The following is a 26,769-nucleotide window of genomic DNA, read 5'->3' on the forward strand; positions in this document are numbered from 1 at the left end:
CTTTTGGACAATTTTTTTCTCAACTCTATACAGAAGAGGTTGAGGTTACTGAACGGGCGGTTCAAACTTGGTTGGGGGAAGATACTCTCCCCTGTTTATCCTTGGAGCAGCAGCTTTGGTTGAATAGGCCTATCACCCCAGATGAAATTATAGCTGCCTTGAGGGGAAGTAAGGGGGGCAAGGCCGCAGATCCAGATGGTCTCCCGGGTGAATTGTATAAGGCCTTGGAGCAGGTATTAATGCCCTATTTGTTAAAGTTGTTCTCTGAAGTATTTGCGAATGACTCCCCTATTCTGGCATCTTGGAATGAGGCAGTCATTTCATTGATTCTGAAACGAGGTAAAAACCCGACTAGGTGTGAGTCATATAGGCCCATTTCGTTGCCGAATTCAGATTACAAGTTGTTTGCAAAGGTTCTTTCATGTAGGTTAAATTTGGTGGTAAAGGATCTAATTAACACGGATCAGAAGGGGTTCATTAAGGGGAGGTATCTACATGAGCTGACCCACACCTTGATTGGGGCAATAGATCTGGCAACTACTCATAGGACCCCCGTGGGGGTTATAGCTCTGGATGCTATGAAGGCTTTTGACAGGGTCAACTGGAGTTATTTAGTTCATATTTTGAATAGTTATAATTTAGGGAATAATTTCTGTAAAGCCATTAAACGGATTTATTCTGACCCCTCTGCTAAAATCTTAATTAATGGGGAACTAACAAATTGCTTTAGGATATCGAGGGGAACTAGGCAGGGGTGTCCATTGTCTCCACTCTTGTTTGATCTGTATATTGAACCCTTCGCCAGGAAAATAAGACAGTGTTCTGAAATAGTTGCTTTTAAGTGGGGACAGTGGGAGAGGAACTTTATGCAGATGATTTAATGTTATTCACCGCTGATCTATCAACTGCCCTCCCAGCCTTACGAAGATTAGCTGAGGATTTTGGTTTTGTCTCTGGCTATCAGATTAACTCAGAGAAGTCGGAAATTATGGTATGGAATCAGGATTGGCAAGGGAAGGCTGAAATACGTTATTTAGGGTTACTAATTACACATGATATTGAGAAGTTAGTGGTGAAAAACCAAGAAGCAGTGGTTGTAGAGTGCATTAATTTAATGAAGGGCTGGGCCTACCTGCCGCTGACAGTACTGGGAAGGGCAAAACTGGTTAAAATGTTTCTTATTCCAAAAATGTATTTGATTCAGAATGCCATTCCACTATTAATGGGTGGCAGATATCTTAAGAAACTTCAACAGGCTATCACTTCTTTTATTTAGGCTTGTAAGGGTCCCAGGATTGCGTGGAAAAAGCTGTGGAGGAGAGAGAAGGGAGGTTTATCATCGCCGGATCTACAGCTATATGCCTGGGCCTTCCTGCTGAGAAATTTGAGAATGTTATTTACTTCCTTGGATGATTCATCTGTAGGCTCAATGTTTAAAGCAATGACATGTAACATTCAGGGGGCAGAAAAACTGTTTCTTTTTAAGTTTGGAGACCCAAAGTTTTTAAAGAAAATACGACTAAAAGTTCTGAAGGAGGCAGCAATGTGTTGGTATCAGGTGAAATCCACCATGAAGATTGATTATTATAATCAGCTAGCCCCTATTTGGGATTCCCTGGGCACTCCAGAATGTTTGAAAGACGCTTTGGCCAAATCGTTAAAAGATGCCAGTTTAGAATACTGGGGTGATCTTATACAGGATACGACGTTACTTTCCTGAGAAGAACTGAGTACTATGACAGGCAGCACTCTGTCTAGGTTCAAATATTTCCAACTGGCTTCCTGGGCACAGTCCACTCAACAAAGCCATCAGGGGGAGAACCCTTTATCAAAAGATCTTTTTAACGGCTCCCCCAATGGCTGTAAGATTGCAAGGTGGTATTGGGAGATTCTGGAGCAGATGGATGGAGATTTTAAGTTGCCAGAGCAGTTGTGGCAAGGCACCATGACAAAAGAAACGGCGCAGTTGGGATGGCAAGAATCAATGAGAATGTGTTTTGAGGTAGTTAAGGCCTCCCTGTTGAGGAAGAATCATCTATACGTGATACATAGAGCTTACATCACCCCAGCGAAACTCACGAAGATAAAGAAAGGCGAAGTGGTGAACTGTCTCAAATGTGGAGCTTCGAAGGCCGCAGACGTTCATATGTTTATGGAGTGCCCGGGAGTGATTTCCTTTTGGACGGAAGTGGTGGGTGCGCTGTCACAGATGGCAGGAAAGGAACTAACTGTAAGTCTCCCCCTAATTATTTTTGGAAAAAACTGTGATTTGGTAGGGTGGTCTAGAAATAATAGGAACTTTGGGGGTCATTCTGACCCTGGCGGTCATTGACCGCCAGGGTCAACGACCACGAGAGCACCGCCAACAGCCTGGCGGTGCTCTCAAGGGCATTCTGACCGCGGCGGTTTGGCCGCGGTCAGAAAGGAAAAACCGGCGGTCTCCCGCCGGTTTTCCGCTGCCCTCAGGAATCCTCCATGGCGGCGCAGCTTGCTGCGCCGCCATGGGGATTCCGACACCCCATACCGCCATCCTGTTCCTGGCGGTTCGCCCGCCAGGAACAGGATGGCGGTATGGGGTGTCGTGGGGACCCTGGGGGCCCCTGCAGTGCCCATGCCAAAGGCATGGGCACTGCAGGGGCCCCCGTAAGAGGACCCCACAAAGAATTTCAGTGTCTGCTTAGCAGACACTGAAATTCGCGACGGGTGCAACTGCACCCGTCGCACCTTCCTACTCCGCCGGCTCCATTCGGAGCCGGCTTCCTCGTGGGAAGGGGTTTCCCGCTGGGCTGGCGGGCGGCCTTCTGGCGGTCGCCCGCCAGCCCAGCGGGAAACACAGAATCACCGCGGCGGTCTTCAGACCGCGGAGCGGTGTTCTGTCGGGGGAACTCTGGCGGGCGGCCTCCGCTGCCCGCCAGAGTTAGAATGACCCCCTTTGTGTTCTTCGCTATTTTGTTAGCTAGAAGAGAGATATGTTTAAAATGGATGACTGCAGCCCCGCCACTATATAGGAGTTGGTTAGATGTGTGTGTGAAAACAGCTAAATTAGACCTTAAGGTGGGCAGTCCTGAGCAGAGGAGGAAAAAAAGTAAATTATGGGCTCCGCTTCTGGAAGGGGTCCCTCCCCCTCCCTCCCTTCCTTCTGTAGGGACACTTTGTCTGATGATTTAAATCCTCCCCCTCTCTTACATCTGGGCCAGCCACTGGGGTTTCCCAGGGGGGATGAGCAGGTGATACAGGGTCCTCCTTGGGCGATATGTCCACTGTTGGTTTCAAATACAAGTAGACCTTGCTGGAAATAAGGTGTGACTTATCGGTGAGGTGTATGAGGAAAAAAAAAAAAAAAACACATTTGAACACAGCTACTGTATATGTCTTTAATGATACAGCAACACATTTAGGACCTCATTCTGACCCTGGCGGTCGGTGATAAAGCGGCGGCCAACCCGCCAACAGGCCGGCGGTCCAAAATATGCAATTCTGACCCTGGCGGGAACCGCCAACACAGCCCGCCGCATTAACACTCCGCCCGCCACGGCGGAACAAACAAACAGCGCGGCGGTCACCGCCAACAGCCAGGCGGCAGACAATGTACCGCCCACCCTATCACGACCCACCAATCCGCCACCTTTTCCGGGGCGGGAGCACCGCCGATAAAAACACGGCGGAAACAGACTACGAACGGGAAAACGCTCACCTCCACATACTCCACGCGAGATTCCGGCAGTATGGAACCCGAGTTACAGGTCATCCCCGCACTCCTATACCTGCTCCTGTACCAGGAGCACGCCCGGCGGCGCGGAAGACATCGGTGAGTACTGCACCTACGACACAGGGGAGGTAAAAGATTACCGGCACACACCCACCCACCCACACCCACTACAACACACACATCAATGCATTCCCACAGATCACTGTCACAACCCACAAACCCCCCCCTCCGAAATAATGCAAAGACCAAAAGAAGAGATCTTAAACGGGCAGAAATATTGAAAAATGGACAGCAGTAATCCAAATAAATAAATAAACTATGTACAAAATATATACATCTACTATATGTAGTCCAACCACTGTCTGTGGACCACAGGGGTCCTGAGCAAAGGGGCAAGGCCCAGTCCCACGACAAGAACTCCACGGAGAGAACACTGCAGGGGCATCAGAAAGAAAAAAGGACAGGCACCTCAAGGGGAAGGGAAGGGGGGGCACCTCAGCCACTTGAGTACACGACGCCAGATCCACGAGGGGACTCCATGACCACTGGCCCATCCTGGGGAGTGCAAAGCCACAGTCCATACAGTCCATACAGTGGGTGGCCTGCCCACTGGGCCATTCTGGGGAGTGCAAAGCCACAGTCCATACAGTCCATACAGTCCATACCGTGGGTGGCCTGTCCACTGGGCCATCCTGGGGAGTGCAAAGCCACAGTCCATACAGTCCATACCGTGGGTGGCCTGCCCACTGGGCCATCCTGGGGAGTGCAAAGCCACAGTCCATACAGTCCATACAGTGGGTGGCCTGCCCACTGGGCCATCCTGGGGAGTGCAAAGCCACAGTCCAAACAGTCCATAACAGACTCCACTGCCACTGGAGGAGGCATGTTGGCCAGAGGACATCCTGCAGCCCTGCCCGAGACAGATCCTGCCCTGCCACGTCTGCCAAAGGGCCAGCGGTTCTTGCCTGGAAGGGCCCAGTTCAGCGGTTCTTGAGACGGCGGTCCCCAGCGGAGCGGTGCTGGAGACGGCGGGGCCCAGTTCAGCGGTTCTTGCATTGAAGGGCCCAGTTCAGCGGTTCTTGCCTGAAGGGCCCAGTTCAGCGGTTCTTGCCTTGAAGGGCCCAGTTCAGCGGTTCTTGCCTTGAAGGGCCCAGTTCAGCGGTTCTTGCCTTGAAGGGCCCAGTTCAGCGGTTCTTGCCTTGAAGGGCCCAGTTCAGCGGTTCTTGCCTTGAAGGGCCCAGTTCAGCGGTTCTTGAGACGGCGGTCCCCAGCGGAGCGGTGCTGGAGACGGCGGGGCCCAGTTCAGCGGTTCTTGCCTTGAAGGGCCCAGTTCAGCGGTTCTTGCCTTGAAGGGCCCAGTTCAGCGGTTCTTGCCTTGAAGGGCCCAGTTCAGCGGTTCTTGAGACAGCGGTCCCCAGCGGAGCGGTGCTGGAGACGGCGGGGCCCAGTTCAGCGGTTCTTGCCTTGAAGGGCCCAGTTCAGCGGTTCTTGCCTGAAGGGCCCAGTTTAGCGGTTCTTGCCTTGAAGGGCCCAGTTCAGCGGTTCTTGCCTTGAAGGGCCCAGTTCAGCGGTTCTTGCCTTGAAGGGCCCAGTCCAGCGGTTCTTGCCTTGAAGGGCCCAGTTCAGCGGTTCTTGCCTTGAAGGGCCCAGTTCAGCGGTTCTTGAGACGGCGGTCCCCAGCGGAGCGGTGCTGGAGACGGCGGGGCCCAGTTCAGCGGTTCTTGCCTTGAAGGGCCCAGTTCAGCGGTTCTTGCCTTGAAGGGCCCAGTTCAGCGGTTCTTGCCTTGAAGGGCCCAGTTCAGCGGTTCTTGAGACGGCGGTCCCCAGCGGAGTGGTGCTGGAGACGGCGGCCATTCTATGGCCAACTGCTCATTGCCTGGTGGTGCCCTCCTGGGCAGCGGGGATGGTGCTCCTTCAATGCCCACCTGGGCTGTGGGTGGTGGGGCCCTCCTGGCCAGCTGGGCTGGGTCCTCCCTGGGCAGCGGCTATGGGGGTGGTGGGCTCTCCCTGGGCAGCTGTGACGGTTCCTCCCTGGGCAGCGGCTATGGGGGTTGCGGGCTCCTCCTGGGCAGCTGTGACGGGTCCTCCATGGGCAGCAGGCCTGCTGCCTGACTTCTCCGCCTTGCTGCCCTTGCCCGCCTTAGTCGGGAGTCTGTGGCCCTTTCCTCCCTTTGGAGCTGTGGCTGTTGACGGTGGCTGGCTAGTGTCCTGGGGGGATATAGAACCCGGGCTCCTGCGGCGGCCCTTCCGCCTTCTGCTCCTCTTCCCAGGGGGTGGGCTGGCTGTCCCCTTGCTGCTGGGCGATGATCCAGACCTGCGTGCTGGTGGGCTCCAATACCCCTGCACCCTTGTCAAGGGGGCTGCAGGGATGGTGGTGGCTGAGGTGCTCTTCTTACCCCGACGAGAAGGAGGGGGGGGCTCAGGGTCAGGAAAGAAGGTAGCAGTAGAGAGATAGATTTTCCTGGGACAATGGATAGTGGTAGGTACAGTGGGTATGGGAGTGGAGGGAGAGGATGTGGTTGTAGGCGAGACAAGTTTGCTGTCTTTGGGTGCAGGTGCAGGAGCGGGAGGCTGTCGTGAGGTGGATGGCTGTTGGGTGGGTGGGTGGGTGGCTGCGTTTGTGTGGTGTGGAAGAGGGGGTGACAGACACAGTGGGAGAGGACACAGGGGACGTGTAAATGGCAGTGGGGGTGGTGACTGCACGTGTGCGGACTGTACTGGAGGGTGTGCTGGTGATGGAAACACTGGCTGATGGTGAGGTGAATGAAGGTGTGAGTGTAGACGTCACAGGGAGGGAGGAGGGAGACGAGGAGGTGGGGGTCACAGAGGTGGTAGTGACTGTTGGCATGTCTGCATCGGAATGTTGCTTGTGTGAATGTCTGCGTGATCTGTGGTGCTTATGTTTGGATGAGCTGCTCTTGGGTGTTGAGGTGTGTGCAGGCTGGTCTGATGGTGTGGGTGGGACAGGCAGAGGAACAGGAGACTGGGAGGAGGGAGTTAGTAGAGGGAGGCAGGAGACAGGGACAATGGCTGCCGTCAGTGCTGAGGCCAGAGCCTGGAACGATCGCTGATGGGCAGCCTGACCCGAATGAATGCCCTCCAGGTACGCATTGCTGCGATGAACCTCCCTCTCCACCCCCTGGATGGCATTCAAAAGGGTAGTCTGCCCAACAATGAGCGTTCGGAGGAGGTCAATGACCTCCTCACTGAGGGCAGCAGGGGTAACAGGGGCAGGGCCTGAGGTGCCTGGGGCGAAGGAGATGCCCGGCTTCCTGGCAGAGCGGGCACGGGGCGAACGCTGAGGGGCTGCTGGGAGGGCAGAGATGGTGCGCTGGGTGGCGGCTGTACCTGTAATGGCGGGGGGCACGGATGGTGCCACCCCCGCAAGGGAGCTCCCTTCCGAGGACGTGTCCGTGTCGCTGCAGGGTCCAGTCGTCCCCGTTGTGGAGCTCCCCTCGCCCTCCGTCTCACTGGTCCAGTCAGACTCTGTGGCATGGCCCTCCTGGGCCATGTGAGATGCAGCTCCCTCCTGCCCCGATGCCACTTCTCCTCCGCCTGATGATGCTGATGCACACAAGCACAGAAAGACAAACAAAAAGGGGGGGGGAGAGAGAAATAAAGAGATTTTGAGTACATGGATCACCGGTACAGTTAGCGGACATGACAGACACAGATGCCCCCTGCACTAAGTTGCGCACTTGGGGTCCCCTACGCATTCCGTGGAACATGCCCTACACGCCTAGAGTTGACAACTGCACCCATGGATGACACGGCCCAGGGATGGCTGTACTGGCACACTACTGAGGGTGGTGGCTGGGGACACAGGGGCTTACGGGGGTGCCCAGCCTACAGATATCGCCCTGGCCTAGGGGGACCCACAGCCCTCCTCCCCCACCCAGACACCTCCATTGCGCGACAACAGAGTAGATTATGCTTGTACTCACCCCCTTGTGTCTGCTGTGCTGCCCTCACGCGCCCATCCAAATCAGGGTAGGCCACCGCCAGGATCCGGAACATCAGGGGGGTCAGTTGACGGCAGGCACCCCGCCTACGTTGGGAGGCCATCCCCAGCAGAGACTCGGCGGTCTTCTTGGTCCCGCGGCGGATGTCCTCCCACCTCTTGCGGCAGTGGGTGCCCCGTCGATGGTGGACCCCCAGGGTCCGGACTTCCTTGGCGATGGCACGCCAAATCCCGATCTTCTCATGGGCGCGGACCTATGTGACACGTACAGGGAGGGAGAAATACCACGTTCAAGTTTGTCTGCATTTTCGTTGCCAGTGGCCCAACGCACCCCATCCCCGCCAGGCCCCCCGCCATGCCCCCCGCCAGGCCCAACATGCCCCCCATCCCCGCCAGGCCCCCCGCCAGGCCCAACATGCCCCCCATTCCCTCCAGGCCCCCCGCCAGGCCCCCCGCCGGGCCCAACATGCCCCCCATCCCCGCCAGGCCCCGCCAGGCCCCCCGCCAGGCCCAACATGCCCCCCATCCCCGCCAGGCCCCCCGCCAGGCCCAACATGCCCCCCATCCCCGCCAGGCCCCCCGCCAGGCCTCCGCCAGGCCCAACATGCCCCCCATCCCCGCCAGGCCCCCCACCAGGCCCCCCCGCCAGGCCCAACATGCCCCCCATCCCCGCCAGGCCCCCCGCCAGGCCCAACATGCCCCCCATCCCCGCCAGGCCCCCCGCCAGGCCCAACATGCCCCCCATCCCCGCCAGGCCCCCCGCCAGGCCCCCCGCCAGGCCCAACATGCCCCCCATCCCCACCAGGCCCCCCGCCAGGCCCAACATGCCCCCCATCCCCGCCAGGCCCCCCGCCAGGCCCCCCCGCCAGGCCCAACATGCCCCCCATCCCCGCCAGGCCCCCCGCCAGGCCCAACATGCCCCCCATCCCCGCAAGGCCCCCCTGCCAGGCCCAACATGCCCCCCATCCCCGCCAGGCCCCCCGCCAGGCCCCCCCGCCAGGCCCAACATGCCCCCCATCCCCGCCAGGCCCCCCGCCAGGCCCCCAAGCCAGCCAGTGGCCCCAAATCCATATTGAATTAAACTCACTTGTTGGTCTGGAGGACCGTAGAGTAGCGCATACTGGGGGTGGACCCCATCCACAAGTTTCTCCAACTCTTCTCCAGTGAAGGCAGGGGCCCTTTCCCCAGGCGCAGCAGCCATTGTCCCTTCCAGACCGAGGTCACAGCAACACTTGCAGTATAGGTCCTCTCCTGTGAAAGTTCAAGTCGCGAGTGAATAAGTAGATAGAAAATGGCGGTCACGCCCGCGGCGGTGCGTACCGCCGGCGCCCTTCGCCATTGGCTCCTGAAACCCATAGGCTTCAATGTTAACCAATGCGGCTTCGCGCCGCGGTCTTCGACCGCCGACCGCCGCGGTGTGCCACGCCAGCGCATTGACCTCACATCCCATTGTCACACTTCACAGGTCAGGCAGCCGCCATTTCGAGGGTCCACATGGCTCAATTTCAACTGCGTCACACAGGCCTAGGCCTTGCATAGCCACTCAGACACGCCATTCACTGCATAGAGAATCGTTTACTGTGCAAGCTGTGAGTACGTACCTGTGGGTTGCTTGACTGTGTGCTCCATGTTGTCCTTCCTAGGCACCGTCCGCTGGGTTTGGCGAGGAGACGGATGAATCCTCCCGTGTACAGGCCGCTGGTGGACCTGTCGACAATGGAAGCACGCCACATTATCCTGACCTACCGGCTTGACCGTGCCACTATACATGAACTGTGTGCCCAGCTGGAGCCCGACCTGATGTCCCCCATCCGCCAACCCACAGGGATTCCCCCTCTGGTGCAGGTCCTGTCAGTACTCCATTTCTTGGCAACTGGGTCATTTCAGACAACAGTGGGAATTGCTTCTGGGATGTCTCAGCCCATGTTTTCGAAGGTGTTATCCAGAGTGTTGTCTGCCCTGATGAAATACATGAGGAGCTACATCCTTTTCCCTGAGGTGGGCGAATTGGCTACAGTGAAGGGTGATTTCTATGCCCTTGGACATATTCCCAACGTCATTGGTGCCATTGATGGGACCCATGTGGCTTTGGTTCCCCCAAGAGACAGGGAGCAGGTGTACAGGAACAGAAAAAGTTACCATTCCATGAACATCCAGGTGGTGTGTTTGGCTGACCAGTACATCTCGCATGTAAATGCCAAATTCCCTGGGTCAGTGCATGACGCCTACATCCTAAGGAATAGCAGCATCCCTTACGTGATGGAACAGCTAGAGAGACACCGTGTATGGCTATTGGGGGACTCTGGGTACCCCAACCTGTCGTGGCTACTGACCCCAGTAAGGAATCCCCGGACCAGGGCAGAGGAACGGTACAATGAGGCCCATGGGCGTACTAGGAGGGTGATCGAACGCACCTTCGGCCTCCTAAAGGCCAGGTTTCGGTGCCTGCATATGACAGGTGGATCCCTAATGTACTCACCTAAGAAGGTGTGTCACATCATCGTGGCCTGCTGCATGCTTCACAACCTGGCTTTGCGCCGCCAGGTGCCTTTCCTGCAGGAGGATGGTCCAGATGGTGGTGTTGTGGCAGCTGTGGAACCTGTGGAGAGTGAAGAGGAGGAAGACGACGGGGATGAAACAGACAACAGGGACAGAATCATTGCACAGTACTTTCAATAGGACACAGGTAACAATTCAAACATAATTTAGTAAATGTAAAATACTCTCCTGCATCTCTGCTGCCTGTCTATTTGCCCCAGTGTATGATGACTGAGTTGTGGCTTTTCCCTCCCTATTTCAGATCTGGGGTCCCCACTACGAGTCCTGTGCTTCGTTTCCCCATGGACTACAGCTTTGTGGCAGCTGTTTGTTGACTTCACTATGTACAAGGACATATTTGCACTGTCATGTCAATTACAATATTTTGAACTCACAGCCAGACTCCAGATAGTTTTGTGCAAAATAGGTGTTTATTTCAGTGCTCAAAATGGGATGGGTGGTTTCAAGGGGGTGGGGGCTATGGTGAAGGAATGTCCATGGCAGAGTCCAGAGTAACAGTCACACAGGTGCATTGTCCATAGGCCTGTGGAGAGATGGAGCATGGGCAGTTCAAGGATGGACAGGGTGACAATGTGGGACAGTGGGATGACATCAGGTGGTATCCTTTGCTGGCGGGGGTCTTGACATCCTACTCTGTCTTCTTGCGAGATCTCAGGGCCCTCTTGCGGGGTGGTTCTTCTCCTGCAGGAGGTGGGGGTCTGGTGGGCTGCTGTTGTGCGGGGGCCTCCTGTCCACTAGCGCCGGCGGAGGTGGTTGGCTGTTCTTGGTCCAGGCTAGTGGCAGGGGCCCTTTGTTGTTGTTGAGTGTCCGTCCTGGTGTTGATGAGTTCCTGCAGCAGCCCTACCATGGTAACCAGGGTGGAGGTGAGGGCTCTGATGTCCTCCCTGTACCCCTGATAGTGTTCCTCCTGCAGTACCTGGATCTCCTGGAACCTGGCCAGTACCGTCGCCATCGTCTCCTGGGAGCGGTTGTATGTTCCCATGATGGTGGTGAGGGCCTCGTGGAGAGTGGGTTCCCTCGGCCCGTCCCCCCCCTGTCGCACAGCTGCCCTCCGAGTTGCCCTGTTTCCCTGGGCCTCTGCCCCCTGGCCGGTGTGCCCACTACCACTGCCCCCAGGTCCCTGTTGTTGTTGGGGTGGTGGGTTATCCTGGGTGCCATGTAGTGGTAGACACACCGCAGATTGACGCGCCCTGGAGACAGAGGCATGGGCCCGCTGGGTGGGAGCTGTGCTGGTGTTCCCAGAGGGGTTTGGGTCTGTAGTGGCCTGTGCCTGTGTGAGGGGAACCGACTGTCCAGAGGTCCCCGATGGTCCGGGCTGGTCATCAGTGTCCAGGTCGACAGAGCTGCTGTCATCGCTGACGGCCTCTTGGGTGGGGGGGTGGGGAGAATTCTGGGCCCTCCGTGGCGGTGTGTTGGCGGTCGGGTCCTGCAGGGGTATAGAGGTATGGTTATAGTTTCAATGTGTGCCATATGGGTGTATCTGTGGGTTCCCGTGTCCCCAAGTGCTGGCATTCGTGTGTGGGGGCTTTGGTGAGGGTGGCTTGTGGGGGGGATGTGTATATGCATTGGGCATGCTTTGGTGATGGGTGTCCATGCTTAGTGGACGCATGCAGGCCTAGGTTTTGGGATGTGTGGGTTGTGATGGTGAGACATTGGCAGGGAATAGGTGTGCTGGGGGTGGGGGTGAGGATGGTGGTGGGGGTGAGGATGGTGGTGGGGGTGAGGATGGTGGTGGGGGTGAGGGTGGGGGTGAGGATGGGGGTGGGGGTGAGGGTGGGGTTCGAGGATGGGGGTGAGGGTTGGGGTATGATTTGGCATGCAGGTAGGGGGGAAGCAGTATTGAAGCTTCAACTTACCAGAATCCATTCCTCCGCCGACTCCTGCGAGGCCGTCAGGATGCAGGATGTTCAAGACTTCCTCCTCCCATGTTGTAAATTGTGGGGGTTGAGGTGGGGGTCCTCCGCCAGTCTTCTGCACGGCGATGTTGTGCCTGGATACCATGGAACGCACCTTCCCCCGTAGGTCGTTCCATCGCTTCCTGATGTCTTCCCGATTTCTGGGGTGCTGTCCCACAGCGTTGACCCTGTCGACAATCCTCTGCCATAGCTCCGTCCTCCGGGCAATGCTGGTGTATTGGATCTGTGTGCCGAAGAGCTGGGGCTCTACCCGAACGATTTCCTCCACCATGACCCTGAGTTCTTCGTCTGAGAAGCGGGGGTATCTTTGGGGTGCCATGGAGTGGTGTGTATGATGTGTGGGGTGGAGTATGTGTAGTTAAGTGTGTTGAGTGTGGTGGTGTGTGTTGTTTTGTGTGTGGATATTGTGTGGGTGATGGTGTAGTGTGCCTCTGTGTGATGGTGTTCTGTGATTGCTGCTGTGTCTCTCAGTGCTTCTTTTTGGATTTTGGTCGAAGGGGTTTGTGGGTGATGTGGGTGTGTGTTTTATATTGTTTTGTGTGTGTGGGAGTGGTGTGTGTATGTGTATCAGGTGTGTGGAATTCAAATCGGCCAATGTGGCTGAGTTTTGTTCGTTTGTGTGTATTCTGACCGCGGCGGTGTGTACCGCCAATGGAAAACCGCGTTTGAAAGACCACCGCGTGGATTCGTGGGTCGTAATGGCATGGGCGTATTTCTGTTGGCGTGACGGTGGAGGTTTGGTCACCTCCACTTTTCCGCCGACCGCTGGTCTGGCGGTCTGTTGTGGCTGTCGGATTTTCGGAGGTTTGGCTGCTGCGGGTCAGAATGACCGTGGCGGGTTACCGCGACCGCGGCGGAATTATGGAGGATTTCTGACCGGCGGTAGGCGCCTTTTACCGCCGAGGTCAGAATGACCACCTTAATGATTTCCACCTGTGCTCTGGTAATGCCCCCCTGATTCGAACTGGCAGTGTAATGGCCATCAGGCTGAGCCTAACCCAGGACAACACATTTGGCAAACCTTATGGGCCAAGTAGAGGATGGCACCTCCAGATAGGTCCAGCCACCTGAATGTTGCCTTCAGGAGGCCGAAAGTTAGCTCGTTTACACTCCTTGTTGTCCTGTGGGCCTCACTGAAATGGAGTTTCCCTGGTGTGACTGGTTATACCTCACTGGTTTCTACAGCCAAAGAAGGTTTGGATAGCCAGAGTCACCTGTGAACAGAATGGTAGGACAATAGAAAAAATAGGTTCAACGCCTGAATGTGATGACAGGTGACATAACATTGAAACACATAACAATGCATACTTACCAAGCACAAATGCCCTCTCTGTGTGTGGTCGTGCCATCATGTGTGGGACATTGTTGTTCCGCAATAAGTAGGAGTCATCCACTGATAAAGGAAACTTGCCTGTCACTTGTGAGATGTGCTGGTCTGCCAGACACACCACCTGAATGTTGATGGAGTGGTAGTTCTTCCTGTTCTTCTACACCTGCTCATTGGCACTGGGAGGGACCAGGGCTACATGTGTGCCATCAATTGCCCCTACCACATGAGAAATGTATCCCATCTCATAAAAGTCTGCCTTCACATAGGCCAAATCTTCTCTTTGGGGGAACCTGATGTAGTTGTCCAGATGTTTGAAAAAAGCACAAAGTGCATCCTTGAACACCAGACTGAACATGGGCTGAGACATCCCTGCTGTTAAGGTGACAGTATTCTGAAATGAGCCTGTGGCCAGGTAGTGTAGCACTGACAAGACTTGTACTGTGAAAGGTATGCAATAGGGATTGCGAATGGCTCTCATCGGATCTGGCTCCAACTGCCTACATAGATCTATGACGGTCTGACGATTAAGACAATATTTCTGGATGACATGCCTGTCCTCCATGGTTACCAGGTCTACTAGTGGACGGTACACTGGTGGTTGCCTCACTCTCCTCATGGCAGGATATTTATGTTGAGACAAGAGAATGTACAATGAGTCATGCAGTAGGCACACATCTTTTAGCTCACACCTAACATCTGTAGGGGATGCGTAGCACTGCTGACATATACAATACAGACCATGGATATGCAAATGTTACACCCTCATTGCTGCACATTGGCTACCATGTAAGTCAGATAGGACATATGTAACATATGTAATTGAACATGTATGAATAACTGAGCAGTCCTGCACTGATCTCACATATATCTTTTTAATCTACCTATATTTAGCCGTCGCCTGTGTACCTCCGAGTAGCTTAACAAAGCTATCAACATCTATACAGCCTCAACGTGTCATTGTGTCAAGATTGTCAAATTATGTTGCACAACCATGATGGCAAAACATAGGGTTACCCAGATATTTGAGCAAGAAAATGTCTGACGTACTTAATTAAGCACATTCATCGATTACATGTGCCCAAAATGGCAGGCACCTGACCTACTGTAGTGGACAGTTAGAAGTGGCCTAAGCCTACTGGCAGAAGTCGTCATGCCGGTAGGCGGTCGCAACCGCCATGCAACTTGTCATTGGTTAACATTGCTGCCTTTGGTAGACTGGGGCCAATGGCAATGACCGCCCACGGTGACGGTCCTGTATGTGGCGGCCGTGACCTCCATTTTCTGCAGCCTTGCTCACTTGACTCCTGACACTATTGCTAGCAAGACCTGTATGAAGATAGCTGCTGTGTACTGCGTCTGGGAGCCATCATGTGACGTCCTGCAGGTGATAGGGCCCCTGCCTTCACCCCGGAAGAGCAGAAGAAGCTGGTGGAGGAGGTCCTACCCCTGTATGACAGCTATATGGTGCACCAGAGGAGCAGGTGAGTCGAATGCCCCAGCCATGTCCAATAGGGGTTGCGTGTGACGTTGAATTGGGCATGTGTACTGGTGAGGGAGTAGATGCATGGAGATGGCATATAGTGAAGGCGTGTGAGCAGAGAGGATGGGTATGTGTGGGCACTTGCTGTGACAGATGTGTAGTGACCACTCCTGTTGGTATGGTGCATTTGTACATGGCTTTCACCTTTTGTCTGTGTCATCCATGCAGGTGAATACGCATCAGAAGAAGGGGATCTGGCATGCCATCACCAAGCAAGTGCGGACCCTGGGGGTCCACAGCCGGCGGGAGGACCCAAAATGCTGGGCCCGGAAAATCGTGGAGGCCCAGCTGGGGATGTCCTCCCAATGAGGAAGGGGTGCCCGTCGGACCCTGAGCCCCTAATGGCCCTCATTTTGTCAGTGCCCTACCCTGAGGTGGATGGGCATTTGAGTGCAGCACAGCAACAACAAGGGGGTAAGTACTGGCTGTATCCTGGTACTCGGCTCTGGTTGAATGGTGTTTGCTGACTCACAGTAGCTTCTGTGACAATGTAGTAGGTGCTACATGTATCTAGACTAGTGGAAATCAGTAGTTCCCACCTTGCTCAGTATTAGATGTAATTGTGGCATCATGATTTGCAATGTGTACGCTTAGATCACCTGTATCACAACATCTCTATGACTGCATGTGGAGATGCTCAAATCACAGTGCCACGTGCGTGACTCCGTCCTGGCATTTCTATGGATCTAAGCTGGTGTATCACACTACGCATTGAGTGTAATCTGGTCCATCCATCAGCATATGAGCATTAGTGGCTCAAAGGTGTCCGTCCACTCCCATCTGTGTTGATCACCTGTATTTGCAACTGGGTGACTCACTTTTTTGGTACAGGGTCTAATAATATCTAGTGCTGGTACAGGTATGGACTTCATGTGAGGCGGCCATCTCATTCACACCACAGATATGGTCTGTATAGGACAGTAGATATGGGTTTGTAGTTGTATCCCCATTGTCCGTTCATCTTCATTCTATGTGATATGTGAAGGTAGCAACGGTGGACATTCTAATTTGGGTGTATGATTTGGAATATCTGGAATCACCATGCATTTCCATGAGGTTGACATGTGGGCATTTCACCTTTAACCCAATGGCTTTGTTCTAGCACAAGTAAGTGCCTAGGCAGATCTAGCCTTTGGCAATATGCAGTGGCTATGCTATGTGTGCCAATGCCCTACCAATTACAGTGCAACATTGGTTAGTTGCACCCTACATTATGTCTCAGTGGTTAATTGGTGGCACATTTTATGGAGTGGGACAATCATTGCTATCCTTGGCATAGCTGATGTGGGCAGTTTGGACAGGATTGGGTTTTGAATGACTTATGAGATCACTATGAAATTGGGTTGTTGTACCACTATTTCTAAAGCAGCCTTTTGTTGTAGTGGGATATGTTGTTATTGCAATGGCTGTCATGTAGGTTCATGTGTGCACCATGTGTAAATGTCATTTCCACATGCCATGTGTGTTCTCTGGACTTAGGTACAGGTAATCACATGTCAGGAATCATGTGGGTGATGTTGGTTTACTCATGTTGTGAAGTCGTGCAACTGTAACTGCATGTCAGATGGAATGGCAGGTTCCATGTGATGTATTTTGTGACTGCCTGAAGTTTACTTGTTGTGACACTGCACTCAGTGATTGACTATGGATGTATCATTTGTGCTATGTAGGCCGTTGTAGCTGCACGTGCATGTATGAAGTGATGTGGTGTATCTGTGTTTAGTGTCTGCAGATATTCCTCGGTGATTGTGTAAAAGTAATGACATGCCTGTTCTCCAGACATGTATTCTACACATCAGATGTCACCTGTTTGGAAGTCCCACTTGTTGTGGCTACATCAGTTAATGTATCTATAATGGCATATATGTACAGAGGGTTCGGCCAGCCATGTGATATGACTGGCAGGTGCTGTGTGGTCTGTGAATAGAGTAGTCTTCACTATCAAGGGACATTACTAATGGTCATGGACTGGTCAGGTGTAGTTTCAGAACATGCTTGACGTTGTGATCAGTCACTTGCTGTTCCTATAGGAAATAGGAGTATGGAGAGCTATGATCAGGCTTATGCCAGATATTTCTACTTTAGCCAGGGCATGATGGGCATGCTGACATGGCTGTACTGGTGATCATTTGGATTACTCCAGTCATGATAACTTATTTGGAATTTGATGTGGGTGTGAGGGATGACTTAAAGGGGTGGACAGTAGTGGCATGTTGTTACATGATGTAGGATACATGTATTGCCTACAGAGATAGCCTAGCCAGGAGATGTTTACATACAGTTGTGCAAGTTTACATTTGTGTATGAGTGGAATATATATCTGTCTCTCCCTTCCCCTCTCTCTGTTTGTGTGCATCACCATCAGCAGGTGAAGGAGATGGGGCACAGGCGAGTGGGGGTGCTGCTTGCCACGGGACCCAGAGTGCTGTGACAACCGACAGCAAAGGACACAGTGGCCTGGAGGGCGAGGGGAGTGCCAAGGGGGAAACCGGATCTTCTGCCTAATCACCTTTAGAATCCTCCTCCAGTGGACAAGCCCTGGTGGTGGAGGTCCATTCTGGGACCACCCCAGCACCATCTTTGTCTGCCACCCCCCTTACTACCACCACCCTCCCTGTAGCTCCCCACCCAGTTGTCTGTGCCTGCTCGCCCAGGAGGGTGGGTGACTCCTTTGCCGCAGGCAACTGTGCTCCTGCCAGCCCAGCTGCCTTCAGTGAGGAAGCTATTGACCTCCTGTAGTTGATCTCTGTGGGTCAGTCGACCATTGTGTATGCCATCCAGGGACTAGCAACTCAAGTATAACAGAGCAATGCGTTCCTGAAGGGCATTCACAGTGCACTTGCTGGCCTGCAGATATTCTTTCAGGCTCTGGCCTCTGCACTGATGGCAGCCAGTCACCCTTTGCCTTCCATCCCCCCTCCACCTACCTCTTCCCAATCCTACACCCCTCTTCTCCGTGCCAAAGCACACAGACAAGCATGCACCCACCCTCAACATCCAGGGGTACTGCTGACAAACAGCTGACAAGCACCACAAGACCCACCACTGACATGCACACAATAACACCTACCTGCAGTCATACCAACACCCTCTACCTGCACAGACTTCCCCACCACCACCACCTTCACAGGCACTACACCGAACACACCTACAGACACTACACCCACATTCACCGATACAGCCACAACTCCAATCATACCCACAGTCAGCACAATAGCAGACTGGCAGACATCCACCCCACTCACCACATCCGCAGCCACCACAGACACACCACATGCAGTACATCCACCATACCTGCAGTCACCACCCCAGTCACCCATACACCACAGTATCTCGCAGCACCTCCTCTCCTTCTCCCAAGACACATAAACGCCAACACTCACCCACCCAACATACACACAGCACACATAAGCATTCCTTGCAAGCAAATGCACCCAAAACATCCACCAAGACACAGCCTACAACCACTCCGTCACTCTCCACTCCCTCCCAGTTCCTTTTGCCATGACCATCCCCGTGTGTCGAAGACGTTTTTCATCTCGGAGTTGTCCCTTTTCCCTACTCCTCTCCCACCCCGTGTGACCCCTAAAAGGTCTGTTCCCCTCCTCAAGTCCAGCCCTACCACCTCCAAGCCCCACCTGCTAGTACCCTTGCCCTTCTCCCGGCAAGAAGTTGACCCCTCCCAAGTGTTCCCAGCCCTCCCCTAAACCTTGCCCTAAGCCCCCCTCACAAGCCTAAAGATCCCCTTCCCAAACCAAAACCCAAACCACCCTTCTGCCCGCCCCCCCAATCCCCGAGGTGGCTGCCCACTCCTACCTGTGGAGGTTATATAGTAGTCAGGAGTCATGTAGGGACACTCAGATGTGCCATTTGTGCATTGTGCACATTGTTGTTTGGATTGGCCTATCGGCTTTTCATATTGTACATAGCTCTGTATTTATATATGTGCTTATTGCTTACTATACATCTGGACCAACCATTTGTTCGTTCCAAGGTTACATATTTTTCCTGCCTTTCTTTCCTCATCGCTGTTATGGTCTTGCCTGCTTTAGTTTGTGTGTGAGTGAGCTTTGTGTGTGTAGTGGTTGTGCCACCAGTTGTGTCTGGGCAGCATGTGTGGGTGTGTACTTTGCATTTGTCCCGCAGTGATGGCTGTGTATTGTGTGGTGGACATGTAAGTGTTTGGACGTGCATTTTTGTTGATATTTTGTGTATTGATTGTGTTGACATTTGTCAGTTGGAGCGTTGTGTGCCCTTGTGTGGTTGTACTGTGTGCCTGCGTGTGTGTGGTGGTTGGTATGTCAGGACCGGTGTGTAGTGTGTTTGCGTGGTATGATGTATGAATCGTTGTGTGGTTGTGTGTTTGGGTGTGTTGGTACGTAGTGTTGTATGTATGTTTTGTCAGGGGGAAGTGTGTATTGTGGTTGCTTGATGGTACGTTTGAGGTGCTGCGGTTGTGGTGTAGTTGTATAAGTTGGTGGTGTTGTGTGTTGTTGGGCTTGACGGTGCTGTGTGTCTGCGGGTTGGTATGTGTTTTGGAAGTTTGTGTTGGCCGTGGTATGTGTGCTATGTGCATGTGTGTATATGGCTGTGTGTATATGTGTGTGTCAGAGTGGGAGTACCTGTGTATGTTGCCATCGGCACCCATACCGGATGAGTATATTGTCTGTGCGTTGGTACCTTGACATTATTCGACAGTAACAGGTAAGTGTGTGTACTCACGGTTGCTGTTATCGTCGTCGCTGGTTACGGAGTTGTTGTACGGGCAGGAGCAGCGGGAAGACGTGTAGTTCAGGTTCCACAGCAGCTCCAGACGTGTATGTCTTCCTAAACGTGGGCGTCTCTTTTAACATAGCTGGTTTCCACCAGGGTCTCCGTGGTGGTGCGACCACGGCGGAAAGCTTGGTGGTGTGCAGCCTTGTAATCTGTCTGGCAGATACATGGTCTCCGCCGGCCTCAAGGTGCCTACCGCCGTCTGTGATGGCCTGACCACACTGGCGGTGCCGGTGGTGATTTGGCTAAATTCTGTAGCGAATACCGCCATGGTCATAATTTGGCGGTCTTCGCTGCCAGCCTGTTGGCAGTACAACCACCACCACCAACATGGCGGTCATGAGACCGCCAAACTCGAAATGACACCATATATCTATAGCTGGCAACATGTGTTACTGCAGTGTGTAATGGGGACTCCAATCCCCAGAGATACTCAGCCCAGTGGAGGAGAGGATGCACCCCGCATCTCCATGCATTTCCATGAGGTTGACATGTGGGCATTTCAACTTTAATCCAATGGCTTTGTTCTAGCACAAGTAAGTGCCTAGGCAGATCTAGCCTTTGGCAATATGCAGTGGCTATGCTATGTGTGCCAATGCCCTACCAATTACAGTGCAACATTGGTTAGTTGCACCCTACATTATGTCTCAGTGGTTAATTGGTGGCACATTTTATGGAGTGGGACAATCATTGCTATCCTTGGCATAGCTGATGTGGGCAGTTTGGACAGGATTGGGTTTTGAATGACTTATGAGATCACTATGAAATGGGCTTGTTGTACCACTATTTCTAAAGCAGCCTTTTGTTGTAGTGGGATATGTTGTTATTGCAATGGCTGTCATGTAGGTTCATGTGTGCACCATGTGTAAATGTCATTTCCACATGCCATGTGTGTTCTCTGGACTTAGATACAGGTAATCACATGTCAGGAATCATGTGGGTGATGTTGGTTTACTCATGTTGTGAAGTCGTGCAACTGTAACTGCATGTCAGGTGGAATGGCAGGTGCCATGTGATGTATTTTGTGACTGCCTGAAGTTTACTTGTTGTGACACTGCACTCAGTGATTGACTATGGATGTATCATTTGTGCTATGTAGGCCGTTGTAGCTGCACGTGCATGTATGAAGTGATGTGGTGTATCTGTGTTTAGTGTCTGCAGATATTCCTCAGTGATTGTGTAAAAGTAATGACATGCCTGTTCTCCAGACATGCATTCTACACATCAGATGTCACCTGTTTGGAAGTCCCACTTGTTGTGGCTACATCAGTTAATGTATCTATAATGGCATATATGTACAGAGGGTTCGGCCAGCCATGTGATATGACTGGCAGGTGCTGTGTGGTCTGTGAATAGAGTAGTCTTCACTATCAAGGAACATTACTAATGGTCATGGACTGGTCAGGTGTAGTTTCAGAACATGCTTGACGTTGTGATCAGTCACTTGCTGTTCCTATAGGAAATAGGAGTATGGAGAGCTATGATCAGGCTTATGCCAGATATTTCTACTTTAGCCAGGGCATGATGGGCATGCTGACATGGCTGTACTGGTGATCATTTGGATTACTCCAGTCATGATAACTTATTTGGAATTTGATGTGGGTGTGAGGGATGACTTAAAGGGGTGGACAGTAGTGGCATGTTGTTACATGATGTAGGATACATGTATTGCCTACAGAGATAGCCTAGCCAGGAGATGTTTACATACAGTTGTGCAAGTTTACATTTGTGTATGAGTGGAATATATATCTGTCTCTCCCTTCCCCTCTCTCTGTTTGTGTGCATCACCATCAGCAGGTGAAGGAGATGGGGCACAGGCGAGTGGGGCTGCTGCTTGCCACGGGACCCAGAGTGCTGTGACAACCGACAGCAAAGGACACAGTGGCCTGGAGGGCGAGGGGAGTGCCAAGGGGGAAACCGGATCTTCTGCCTAATCACCTTTAGAATCCTCCTCCAGTGGATAAGCCCTGGTGGTGGAGGTCCATTCTGGGACCACCCCAGCACCATCTTTGCCTGCCACCCCCCCTTACTACCACCACCCTCCCTGTAGCTCCCCACCCAGTTGTCTGTGCCTGCTCGCCCAGGAGGGTGGGTGACTCCTTTGCCACAGGCAACTGTGCCCCTGCCGGCCCAGCTGTCTTCAGTGAGGAAGCTATTGACCTCCTGTAGTTGATCTCTGTGGGTCAGTCGACCATTGTGTATGCCATCCAGGGACTAGCAACTTAAGTATAACAGAGCAATGCGTTCCTGAAGGGCATTCACAGTGCACTTGCTGGCCTGCAGATATTCTTTCAGGCTCTGGCCTCTGCACTGATGGCAGCCAGTCACCTTTTGCCTTCCATCCCCCCTCCACCTACCTCTTCCCAATCCTACACCCCTCTTCTCCGTGCCAAAGCACACAGACAAGCATGCACCCACCCTCAACATCCAGGGGTACTGCTGACAAACAGCTGAAAAACACAAGCACCACAAGACCCACCACTGACATGCACACAATAACACCTACCTGCAGTCATACCAACACCCTCTACCTGCACAGACTTCCCTACCACCTTCACAGGCACTACACCGAACACACCTACAGACACTACACCCACATTCACCGATACAGCCACAACTCCAATCATACCCACAGTCAGCACAATAGCAGACTGGCAGACATCCACCCCACTCACCACATCTGCAGCCACCACAGACACACCACATGCAGTACATACACCATACCTGCAGTCACCACCCCAGTCACCCATACACCACAGTATCTCGCAGCACCTCCTCTCCTTCTCCCAAGACACATAGGCCCTGATTCTGACCCCGGCGGTCTGAGACCGCCGGGGCCAGGGTCGGCGGGAGCACCGCCGACAGGCCGGTGGTGCCCCGCAGGGCATTCTGACTGCGGCGCTTTGGCCGCGGTCAGATTTGGAAAACCGGAGGTCTCCCGCCGGTTTCCCGCTGCCCTTGAGAATCCTCCATGGCGGCGGAGCGCGCTCCGCCGCCATGGGGATCCTGACACCCCCTACCGCCATCCTGTTCCTGGCGGGTTACCCGCCAGGAACAGGATGGCGGTAGGGGGTGCCGCGGGGCCCCTGGGGGCCCCTGCAGTGCCCATGCCAATGGCATGGGCACTGCAGGGGCCCCCGTAAGAGGGCCCCACTCTGTATTTCAGTGTCTGCTTTGCAGACACTGAAATACGCGACGGGTGCCACTGCACCCGTCGCACCTTCCCACTCCGCCGGCTCAATTCTGAGCCGGCGTCCTCGTGGGAAGGTTGATTTGCCCTGGGCTGGCGGGTGGCCTTTTGGCGGTCGCCCGCCAGCCCAGGGCAAATCCCAAAATACCCTCAGCGGTCTTTCGACCGCGGAGCGGTATTTTGGTGGGGGAAGTCTGGCGGGCGGCCTCCGCCGCCCGCCAGACTTAGAATGACCCCCATAAACGCCAACACTCACCCACCCAACATACACACAGCACACATAAGCATTCCTTGCAAGCAAATGCACCCAAAACATCCACCAAGACACAGCCTACAACCACTCCGTCACTCTCCACTCCCTCCCAGTTCCTTTTGCCATGACCATCCCCGTGTGTCGAAGACGTTTTTCCTCTTGGAGTTGTCCCCTTTTCCCTACTCCTCTCCCACCCCGTGTGACCCCTAAAAGGTCTGTTCCCCTCCTCAAGTCCAGCCCTACCACCTCCAAGCCCCACCTGCTAGTACCCTTGCCCTTCTCCCGGCAAGAAGTTGACCCCTCCCAAGTGTTCCCAGCCCTCCCCTAAACCTTGCCCTAAGCCCCCCTCACAAGCCTAAAGATCCCCTTCCCAAACCAAAACCCAAACCACCCTTCTGCCCGCCCCCCCAATCCCCGAGGTGGCTGCCCACTCCTACCTGTGGAGGTTATATAGTAGTCAGGAGTCATGTAGGGACACTCAGATTTGCCATTTGTGCATTGTGCACATTGTTGTTTGGATTGGCCTATAGGCTTTTCATATTGTACATAGCTCTGTATTTATATATGTGCTTATTGCTTACTATACATCTGGACCAACCAGTTGTTTGTTCCAAGGTTATATATTTTTCCTGCCTTTCTTTCCTCATCGCTGTTATGGTCTTGCCTGCTTTAGTTTGTGTGTGAGTGAGCTTTGTGTGTGTGGTGGTTGTGCCACCAGTTGTGTCTGGGCAGCATGTGTGGGTGTGTACTTTGCATTTGTCCCGCAGTGATGGCTGTGTATTGTGTGGTGGACATGTAAGTGTTTGGACGTGCATTTTTGTTGATATTGTGTGTATTGATTGTGTTGACATTTGTCAGTTGGAGCGTTGTGTGCCCTTGTGTGGTTGTACTGTGTGTCTGCGTGTGTGTGGTGGTTGGTATGTCAGGACCGGTGTGTAGTGTGTTTGCGTGGTATGATGTATGAATCGTTGTGTGGTTGTGTGTTTGGGTGTGTTGGTACGTTGTGTTGTATGTATGTTTTGTCAGGGGGAGGTGTGTATTGTGGTTGCTTGATGGTACGTTTGAGGTGCTGCGGTTGTGGTGTAGTTGTATAAGTTGGTGGTGTTGTGTGTTGTTGGGCTTGACGGTGCTGTGTGTCTGCGGGTTGGTATGTGTTTTGGAAGTTTGTGTTGGCCGTGGTATGTGTGCTATGTGCATGTGTGTATATGGCTGTGTGTATATGTGTGTGTCAGAGTGGGAGTACCTGTTTATGTTGCCATCGGCACCCATACCGGATGAGTATATTGTCTGTGCGTTGGTACCTTGACATTATTCAACAGTAACAGGTAAGTGTGTGTACTCACGGTTGCTGTTATCGTCGTCGCTGGTTACGGAGTTGTTGTACGGGCAGGAGCAGCGGGAAGACGTGTAGTTCAGGTTCCACAGCAGCTCCAGACGTGTATGTCTTCCTAAACGTGGGCATCTCTTTTAACATAGCTGGTTTCCACCAGGGTTTCCGTGGTGGTGCGACCACGGCGGAAAGCTTGGTGGTGTGCAGCCTTGTAATCTGTCTGGCAGATACATGGTCTCCGCCGGCCTCAAGGTGCCTACCGCCGTCTGTGATGGCCTGACCACACTGGCGGTGCCGGGGGTGATTTGGCTAAATTCTGTAGCGAATACCGCCATGGTCATAATTTGGAGGTCTTCGCTGCCAGCCTGTTGGCAGTACAACCACCACCACCAACATGGCGGTCATGAGACCGCCAAACTCGAAATGACACCATATATCTATAGCTGGCAACATGTGTTACTGCAGTGTGTAATGGGGACTCCAATCCCCAGAGATACTCAGCCCAGTGGAGGAGAGGATGCACCCCGCATTCCAAGCATGCCATCTCCCACGGCGTGGGATGCTATATCCATAGTGGGCAACCTTTGTTACTGCATGTGTGTGGTGGGAACTCAATCTCTGGTGAATTTTCCTGATCTGCTCACACCGCCCACATCCCCCAGCTTCTTCTGGAGTAAAGAAGGGGCCAAACTTACCACAAGTGCTTGGAAAACACTAGACAATTCTCGCAGGCATCAAAGGCTTTTTGGACTAACTGTACTGTTTGATTTCCCTTAAGTTTCCTATTGGAGATTGATTGGTGCATATTGAATGGTCCGACTGTTAGGCCTGATTTGAACTGATTGCGGGGAGATACTGATATTATTGGCCCATGATGGGCAAAAGGAAACCTGGTGGGGATGACTCTGTTTTGACTCCTCCGGTTAAGTGTACCTCCGTTGATTGTCTACTGGAAAAAGGACACAGGGATCATCAGCACGGAAATTGAACTAACTGAAGGAAAGGCTGTCATTGAACCTGGGCACTGCTTCACCTGGTATGTCCTCAATGGTGAGTGACCTGGGGCTTATAGTGTCAATCCCCCACACTTCTTTTACCCCATCCCGACTTCTATTGCTTCTTCTGAGGCCAGTAATTCTGCACTACTGATAGTGGGTGATATTGACAGTCCCAATCCTGTGACTTCTCGAGAAAGCTAAGAGGGGTTCTAAACCTCACATTTTTACTACCCCCTTCCCCACTTCTACTGCTTCTTCTGAGGCCACAAACTCAGCCCCATCGATAACAGATGTTTATGTCAGTCCCCAACCTGCACCTGTCAAGAAAATTACGAGGGGTACTCACATTAAGCGAAATGGTTACACCTCCAAAGTAGCCCAGGTTAATTCAACACTAGTTTCAGGGATGGAGGGCCAAGATTCTCCCACTACTCTTACCCCCTTTGTTGAGTGTACGGGTTTTCACTTCCAAGCATGCACTATCTGGATCGTTTCATGGAGAGATGTTTTGAGAGATTTAAGGAACTGTTAAATTCTGAACTTTCTCCTTTAATATCCCGTCTCCATTTCATTGAAGCCCAACCTGTAACAGTACCAAGTTCGCTCTGTCCAAAATCTGCCGATGGTATCTCTCACATTATAGAGATCTCACAGACGCCCACTCTGCTTCACCCAGACTTTTTGCCTTTTATCTCCAGTTTTTGCTGTATCTTTTTGTTGGCCTTAGGACTCTGAACAGTTTACCACTTGTAACCAGTGCTAAAATGCATGTGTTTCTCAATTAAACATGATCACACTGGTTTATAGCTGATTGGCATATTTGATTTTGTAGAAAGACCCTTGTAAAGTGGTATACTATATACCCAGCACGTGTACTTCAAATCCTACTAGTGTGACTGCAGCACTGATTGTGCCACCCACATAAGTAGCCTCTCAAGCCTGTTTCAGGCCTGCCATTGCAAGGCTTGTGTGTGTAGTTCACTGCCACTTTGATTTGGCATTTAAAACTACTTGCCAAGACTTGGACTCTTTTTAATTACATATAAGGCACCCCTAAGGTAGGCCCTAAGTACCTTAAGGGAAGGGTGTTATGAAAATAAAAGGTTGGACATGTACCCTTATGTTTTACATGTCCTGGTAGTGACAAGTAGCCTATTCCATTTTTCACTACTGTGAGGCCTATTCCTCAGATAGGCTAACACTGGCAACC

This window comes from Pleurodeles waltl, chromosome 12 (assembly GCF_031143425.1).
Source record: "Pleurodeles waltl isolate 20211129_DDA chromosome 12, aPleWal1.hap1.20221129, whole genome shotgun sequence".
Lineage (NCBI taxonomy): Eukaryota > Metazoa > Chordata > Amphibia > Caudata > Salamandridae > Pleurodeles > Pleurodeles waltl.